The sequence below is a fragment of the Bidens hawaiensis genome, unplaced genomic scaffold (genome assembly GCF_021521415.1).
Source record: "Bidens hawaiensis isolate Kalapana, Puna unplaced genomic scaffold, B.hawaiensis_p1.1 tig00011786_1, whole genome shotgun sequence".
Lineage (NCBI taxonomy): Eukaryota > Viridiplantae > Streptophyta > Magnoliopsida > Asterales > Asteraceae > Bidens > Bidens hawaiensis.
Window position 1 is genome coordinate 648,294 of NW_027491934.1, and position 8,182 is coordinate 656,475.

At 39.1% G+C, this 8,182-nt stretch overlaps 1 long non-coding RNA gene across 1 annotated transcript; it reads right to left on the reverse strand.

The window, feature by feature from the left end:
• Positions 1-7,478: 7,478 nt before the first annotated feature.
• Positions 7,479-7,918, reverse strand: LOC143538956 (uncharacterized). Its single transcript, XR_013136350.1, has 3 exons — positions 7,825-7,918; positions 7,648-7,740; positions 7,479-7,566 (listed from the first exon to the last, which is right to left on the reverse strand). It is a non-coding gene; the product is annotated as an uncharacterized LOC143538956 (long non-coding RNA).
• Positions 7,919-8,182: the final 264 nt, after the last annotated feature.

The window sequence follows — 8,182 nt, forward strand, 5'->3', positions numbered from 1 at the left end:
TTTTATTCTTTGGAAAATTTCAGGTCTGAAGGACTCTGTTGCTTCCAAACTCCCTACTCCGCCTGCTTCACCAAAGACCACTATTCAAGAACCGATCGATTTATCATACTCTTCTCCTATTAAGGACAAAGAGGTTGACGAAGCTGAGCAGTTCCACACATCTCCACCCCGTGATGAGCATGACTCCTAAGATTAGGGTGGGGTCAGTGTGTTTAAACGTGGAGGAGAAGCTTCTTCCTCTCAAGCGGGTGAGGATACCGCTCCGCACCATCCCCGATGGTCGTTGCGGCGGAACTCAGTACTGAGTAATGCGGATGTATTCCAAGAGTATCTCGACGAAAGTCTTCCTCCAGCAGAGAAGGACAACGAGAATTAGACTAGAAATGACAAGCTATCAAAGACAAGGGACTAAAAGTGAAAAATAATATTTAGGGACCCATCGCGCTACGCGATGAGTCCAAGAAGACGTCCATCGCGTACCGCGATGGGCCGTGGTGACACATCAACACACTTGTCACACTCTGGTGACACGTTGAAGCAGGGAAGGACACGTGGCAGGCCACGTGGCGCCCATGCAGAAATGGCGGCGTCGCGGTACGCGACGGCCGAGGAAGAGGACCCATCGTGTACCGCGATGGGATCCAAAATCAGCTATAAATAGGGGGTTCACGGCATTCATTCCTCACACCAAATTCCTTTCTCTCTCTAGATTTACTCTCTCACTACCTCGGTTTCCGTGCCAACCCGACAATCGTTACCTCGTAATCCGTGCCACATACCGACGGTACCTCGAAGTGCGTGCCATCCGTAAATAACCCGACATTCTATCTCAAAGTACGTGCACGTCATGACGGCCATCATATGTTTCCTCGTTTTGCGTGCCAACCTCGAAGTTCGTGCTAAGCCCCGAAGTTCTGACAATCTAAGCACCAGTACGCGACATAGAGTAGAAGTGCTGCTCGTACAAACTTAGGTATCTAACTTCGAATACCCGTGTAAGGTAAGGGTTCTGACCTAAGTCATTATGGTATTATTATTATATGGCTTAGACCATAGTCAGGGGTATAGCCCAAACCTTGATCATAATTGTGTTTACATAAGCTTTAATCATACAAAGGATTATAATAGTGTTTCTTTACAACTAAGAAACATCAGTTTTACATTCATAAGGAAATATAGTTTCTTCACGATTAAGAAACATAGCATTCGTATACAAAGAATATAGTTAACGCTGTGTTCCAGAGTTGATTTTTGGAGGGAAAGGAAAGGAAAATGGGAGAATTTAAGGGGAAAGAGTTGTTCTAGAGTTTTATAATAGAAGGAAAGGAATTGAAAGGAAAGGAAAAAGAGATAAAATTGATGGTATTTACTTTCTTTCCAAATTGGAGATAATAGGAGGGAAAGGAAAAGAAAAGGGTTAAAATTACAGTATTATCCTCTTCTAATTTTAATTAGGTCAAATAATTCTTATCTTCTTCAACCAGACGTTCATCCTCATCATCAAAGTACTCCATAGAAAAGGAAGAAGAGGAGAGGAGGTGATCGAGCGGGATACACGAAATACTTTCCATATGCCTCAATCGCCATTTATCATCTCCAAATGAGTATATTCTTCGTGCAATTATGTCCCCTGGCGACCTGAGGTAAGTTAGTTCTTCATCTTGTTCTGTTAATTATTCATTTGTTCAAGGCTTCAAGCCTACACGAGCATGATCGAATCAGCCATTTGGTTTTGTTTTCAACTATTTGTAAGATGTTGATTGCAGATTAGTAAACTGATCATGTAAATTTTATGAAACTTACACATGTTGACCAGAGGAATTTTGTCAAATTTCTTGATTTCTTAATTAGGGCATAATCCATGTTTTGATATTGATTATGTAGTTGAAGTTATGGGGGATTTGATTTTGATTTTCATGACTGGTTCATGTTTGGTACTGCATTTGAAATTGCTCCTTTCTATTTGGGAATTTTGTTTTTGAACCTCCCAGTTTAGCAAATTCATATATTTGTAAACAAGAGCTCAGATGTTTTTGAGCTATATTTTAAGTGCAGATTGTTAATTTTATGGTTTAGAGAAACGAGTAATGGACACTAGGAAGTAACCTAAGGATATAATGGTAAAATTGTAACTTTCCTTTCTTTTCCTCCTAACTAGGGAACACATAAAATGTAGACTTTCCTTTCCTTTCATTAAACTCGGGAACACGAAACAAAATCACATATTTTCCTTTCCTTTCTCTCCCATTTTCCTTTCTTTTACTTTCTCTCTTTAAATGAAACTCTGGAACAGAGTGTAAAACATTGTTTCTTCATGTGTAAGAAACATAAGATTTTACATGCATAGCAGTCAATGAATGTTTCTTCTTGAAAAAGAAACAGATTATAGATGTTTCTTCATGAAGAAGAAACTCATCTTATGATTTGGTAAATATACAGAAAGACTACGGGTCTAAATATTTTATTCAAACAAATGATCAATCAAAGTTTAAAGCTATTTAAACCAGACTAAAGGTCTATAGTCGGATCAAGAGACGATCCGGATATTTATATACTAATTTTATTATATGTCAATCAATCAATCAATCAATCAGTCAGTCAATCAATCATTCATTTACAGTCAAGGTTTCAAATGCACACCGGCGGTACAGGTGAATACGTTAACCTTTTCTTATCAGTCAAAACATATTTATACTCAATAAGACGAACAGGTGTTTGTCTTAACGAGTCAATCAAATGTTTATATGAGATCGATTAATCTATAAAACTTTATAATACAAAGTAGAAAATAAAGACAACTCAGACCGAATACACATGTGTCTGGATCCAAACATAACTGTTCAGCCTAAATCATTCCAAAGCTACGTAGTCGCGGGCTAATGGTCATAACAAGTCTCCCAGTAAGGGCTACGTGGCTCGGGAACAATTGTGTGTGTAGGGCAGTGGTACATAGACCAGAAGTAGAAATGCTTCTGCTGAGCTTGTAGAGAAAACTATGTTTGTATTATAATCGTCATTCAAATGTTCTATAGAGTCATACGTGTTCACCAGCATATAGATGACGTATTTTTCCCCACATTTCAGGAATACAGATTAGTACAGGTAGCAAGACATTCATGGAGTTAGATGCTCGCAAGGTAATGATGGCTCAGTTTTAAATTATTAAAATATTACAAACGGTATTTCAACAAGCTTTATAAATCAAACACCGGGTATTTATTATCCGAGAAGTTTTCAAATAAATTAATATTCTATTCAACCAAAGTCTTCCGCTAAAATAACCCGTAACTCTGATGTATTTACAAAACAGGTACCAACTATTGGTCATACGCCTAGGCCCTAAGCCGGGGTGTGACAACGAGACGATCTTTCCATTCGTTTAAAACACATCTCTCTCACCATCTCCCGCTCCGCCATCCTACGATTTCCTATCTACCCCTCCTCACCCTCACCTTTGGACACAAATCAACCCATCTCCCTCCAAACAAACCTCATTACCTTCGGCAGACTCCATGCCACCCTCACCCTCATTTCACACCCCACCCCAACAAAGCTACCCTACATCGGCCCAAACCACATCTCAAATATCAGCCCAATCCATGCCCACATTACCACACACAACACCACCCTCTCCCAATGAACCGTCACCAGCCACGAACCATACCCCACCCACCCAACCTACGCAAACAGCAAACACTACCATCCAGCCACTTGTTTCAGTAGTGGCCCCCGACACATCCTCTCGTACCATGCGCACTAGAGTCATGGACGGAATCCTAAAGCCAAAGAAAATTTTTAACCTTTCTTCTAGCACCGTTATCTCGATTCCGAAAAACCCTGCCCACGCGTTGTCCACACAGGAATGGCGAACCGCCATGGCCAATGAATTTGACGCCCTTATTAAAAATGCGACTTGGGAGTTGGTCCCACGTCATCCACAAGTGAATGTGATCAGTAGCATGTGGTTGTTTAAACATAAATTTTGTTCGGATGGCACACTTGAGCGCTACAAGGCTCGGTTGGTTTGTGACGGTCGTACACGGCAGGTTGGTATTGATTGTGGGGATAGGTTTAGCCCGGTGGTTAAACCAGCAACCATTCGCACCGTTTTGTCCATTGCCTTATCACGGTCGTGGCCCGTTCATCAATTAGACGTTACGAATGCTTTCTTACACGGGAAATTGAATGAAACGGTTTACATGTATCAACCTATTGGGTTTCGGAACACGGAATACCCGAATCACGTGTGTCGCCTTAAAAAGTCTCTTTATAGGTTGAAGAAAGCACCCCGAGCTTGGTATCAAAGGTTTATGGATTATGTATTGACTTTGGGTTTTCGGCAAAGTAGGTGTGACACCTCTTTGTTTATCTTGAACTCAGGCACCGATTCGGCTTATCTTTTACTGTACGTAGATGGCATTCTTCTCACCACATCCTCAGATGATCTCCGCAACCAGTTAATGGCCAATCTGTCATCCGAGTTTGCCATGAAGGACCTCGGTCACCTCAGCTTCTTTCTTGGCATTTCTGTCACTCGTACATGTGATACTATATACCTTTCTCAGGGTAATTATGCTCGCGAAGTCATACAACGGGCGGGAATGCAACACTGCAAACCCTTTGCCACACTGGTGGACACTAATGGTAAGCTAAGTTCCATCGCGGGCACACCATTTGATGACCCTACACTCTACCGGAGCCTAGCCGATGCACTACAGTATCTAACATTTACTCGCCCCGACATCAGTATGCGGTACAACAAATATGCATGCACATGCATGCTCTCATGACCACCCATTGGGATGCTCTAAAGCGAATTTTGAGGTATATTCAAGGCACACTCAATCTCGGTCTCACACTTGGAAGGTCCGTAAACTCCTAATTGCTTGCTTACACGGACGCCGATTGGGCTGGGTGTCCGGATACCAGACGTTCCACATCGGGTTATTGTGTCTACTACGGGTCGAATTTGATATCTTGGTCATCAAAACGCCAACCCACTATCTCAAGATCCAGTGCCAAGGCGGAATATCGGGGTGTAGCGAATGTAGTTTCCGAAATATGTTGGCTTCGAAATCTCTTGATGGAACTCAATCGACCATAGTCTCGGGCCACTTTAGTTTATTGTGAAAACGTGAGCGTCATTTACCTATCAGGTAATCCGATACAACATCTGCGAACGAAGCATATAGAACTTGACATTCACTTTGTTCGAGAACAGGTACAGCGGGGTCAAGTTCGGGTTCTACATGTCCCGTCTCCTTTTCAGATTGCCGACATCTTTACCAAGGGTCTCCCACGCACGATTTTTGAAGATTTTCGGTCCAGACTCAGCATCCGTTCTCCTCCTGCTTCGACTGCGGGGGTGTAATAGACATTTATATTTAGTAAATATTGTAATAGATATCTTGTATGATTTAGATGATCTTGTATGATTTTAGATGGTCCTCTTTGATTTGGTTTTGTACCTACATATGGTTGGAATGAGAATGGGGGAGGCAACGATTCTATTACAATACTCTTTCAATCTCGCTTATGACTTTTCTTAACCGAGCCGGCTTCCCTTCAAATACCAAGGAATTTCTTTCCAACCAAATACACCAAATCGTAGTGAGACATACCGCGTGGAACACTTTTGCTTTGCGGTTAGGCAAACAAGAGAACCTATGTAATTCCAACAAGTCCCTAGTCGAGAAAGCATATATAGGCGGGACCTTACACCAACACGAAATTACACTCCACACCAACTGAGCAAATTGACATGTCACAAATAAATGTTCCGCCGTCTCAAGTTCTTCCGAACAAAACGGGCACAATAGCGAACCAATCGGAATGTTCCAAAAGAAACTATTTGAATAAGTTAAGGGTGGCAAACCCAACCCAAATGGATTGTTTTGGGTCAAGATGGATAAACTTTAAAAGTAAAATGGGTTAAGACGGATCATAAAAATTCTTCAAGTGAGTCAGGATGGGTTGGAAATATACAAGTGAGTTTCATTTGTAGGTTAAAATGGGTCAAAACAAAATATTCAAGTTATCCAAAATTTATCTAATTCAAAATACCCAAACTATCACATGTGAAATAAAACTCACCCGAAACCCAAAAAACGATCCAAACGAAACAAAAACCCCGAACCGACTAATACGAAACAAAAAAACAAAAACGAAACTGAACGGAAATAGAAAAACGACCAAAATGAAACAAAAAAAACCGGAATGAACCCGAAAAACTGACCAAAACGAAACAAAAAAAGTGAAATGCAACCGAAAAGCTAACCAAAACTAAACAAAAACACCAAATCAACCAAACCGAAACATAACTGAATCGAAATAGAAAAACGACCAAAACGAAACAAAAAAAACGATATGAAACCGAAAAGTTGACAAAAAAAAGCGAAATGCAATTTAAAAGCTGACCAAAACAAAACAAAAACCCCGAACCGACCAAAACGAAACAAAAAAACCGAAACGAAACCGAATTGAAATATAAAAAAGACCAAAACGAAACAAAAAAACCGATATGAAACCGAAAAACTGACAAAAATGAAACAAAAAAAAGTGAAATGCAACTGAAAAACTGATCAATACAAAACCAAAACACTAAATTGACCGAAACGAAACAAAAAAACCAAAACGAAACTGAACCGAAATAGAAAAACGACCAAATCGAAACAAAAAAAGCGAAATACAACTGAAAAGTTGACCAAAACAAAAAAAAACACTGAACCGACCAAAACGAAACAAAAAAACCGAAACGAAACTTAACCGAAATAGAAAAACAATCGAAACGAAATAAGAAAAAACTGAATTGAAACTTAAAAACTGACCAAAAATAACATAAAAAAAACTAAATGCAATTTAAAAACCGGACCAAAACGAATCAAAAACACCGAACCGACCAAAACGAAACAAAAAAAACTGAACCGAAATAGAAAAACGACCAAAACGATACAAAAAAACCGATATGACACCGAAAAACTTACTAAAACGAAACAAAAAAAACGAAATGCAATCAAAAAGCTTACCAAAACGAAACAAAAAAGCTGAAACGTAGCTGACCAAAATAAAACAAAATAAATCGAAACGAAACAAAAAAAAAACGAAATGAAACCGAAAAAATTGACTAAAACAAAACAACACTGAAACCGAAAAAACAGAGAAATCGAAACCGAAACCGAATTAAATTTGACTTCTCATAGTCCAATAGTTTCATCTTCGTATCAATTAAATTCCAGCCCACTAACCTTATCCAAATTTTCTGTGTAACATTTTATTGAAAGACCAAAATACCCAGGGTTTGGTCTTTAAGTGAAACGTTAACAGAAAATTAAAATTGATACGAAAACGAAACTATTGGGCTAAAAAAACTCAAATTGAAACTAACAAACTAAAAGGGCTATTTGGGTCAAACCACATTTAGTCTTCTTTTACATAACATAGTAAACAAGTAATAAAACTTTGGTTAAAGAATATTATGTACCATGTAACCCTTGAGATTAATGGGACTCCCCGTGTTTGCTTTGTTATATCTCACAATCGCTTGGCTTAATTGTGGAACATAATGTCCTGAAAATGAAAACAACCTAATCAAATTATTATAAACTATAGCGCATGTAAAAGGAACAATGTTTATTTACACTTATGTACCTGCATAGCTCTCGCCTGTTAGATAAAATTCCCTTCCTTTATATTCAGGTAACCGTTCAAGCCAATTCAATAGAAATTGAAGTGCATCTTCTGCTGTAAGTTGTAACATAATTAGAAATCAAGAAAACTGCATAAGCATCATAATGATAGTATATACAAATTAATTTGAAGTTTTACCACTTCTTTTATCGCCATTGCTCCTAATATCCGAAGAGGTATTCGAGTACGAATAACCAACTCCAACAGGCGAATCAAGAAACAGCAAATTCGCCACTGCAAATCAGTTAAGCATACAACTTATTTAAACCAGGGGTATGGTTTTTAACCGGAAACCGACCCGAAGTCACCCGAACCCGAATTAGAGAATACCTGAAAAACCCGAACACGAATAACCCAAACCATAAAAGGTTCAGTTACCGGTCATTTTTTATCAACAAAAAACCCAAACAACCCGACCCGAAAAACAACCCAAACATTTATTGTCTTTTCTTTATAGATGTGTTTTGGTTTGAAGTCTTATCTATCTTAATTTAAT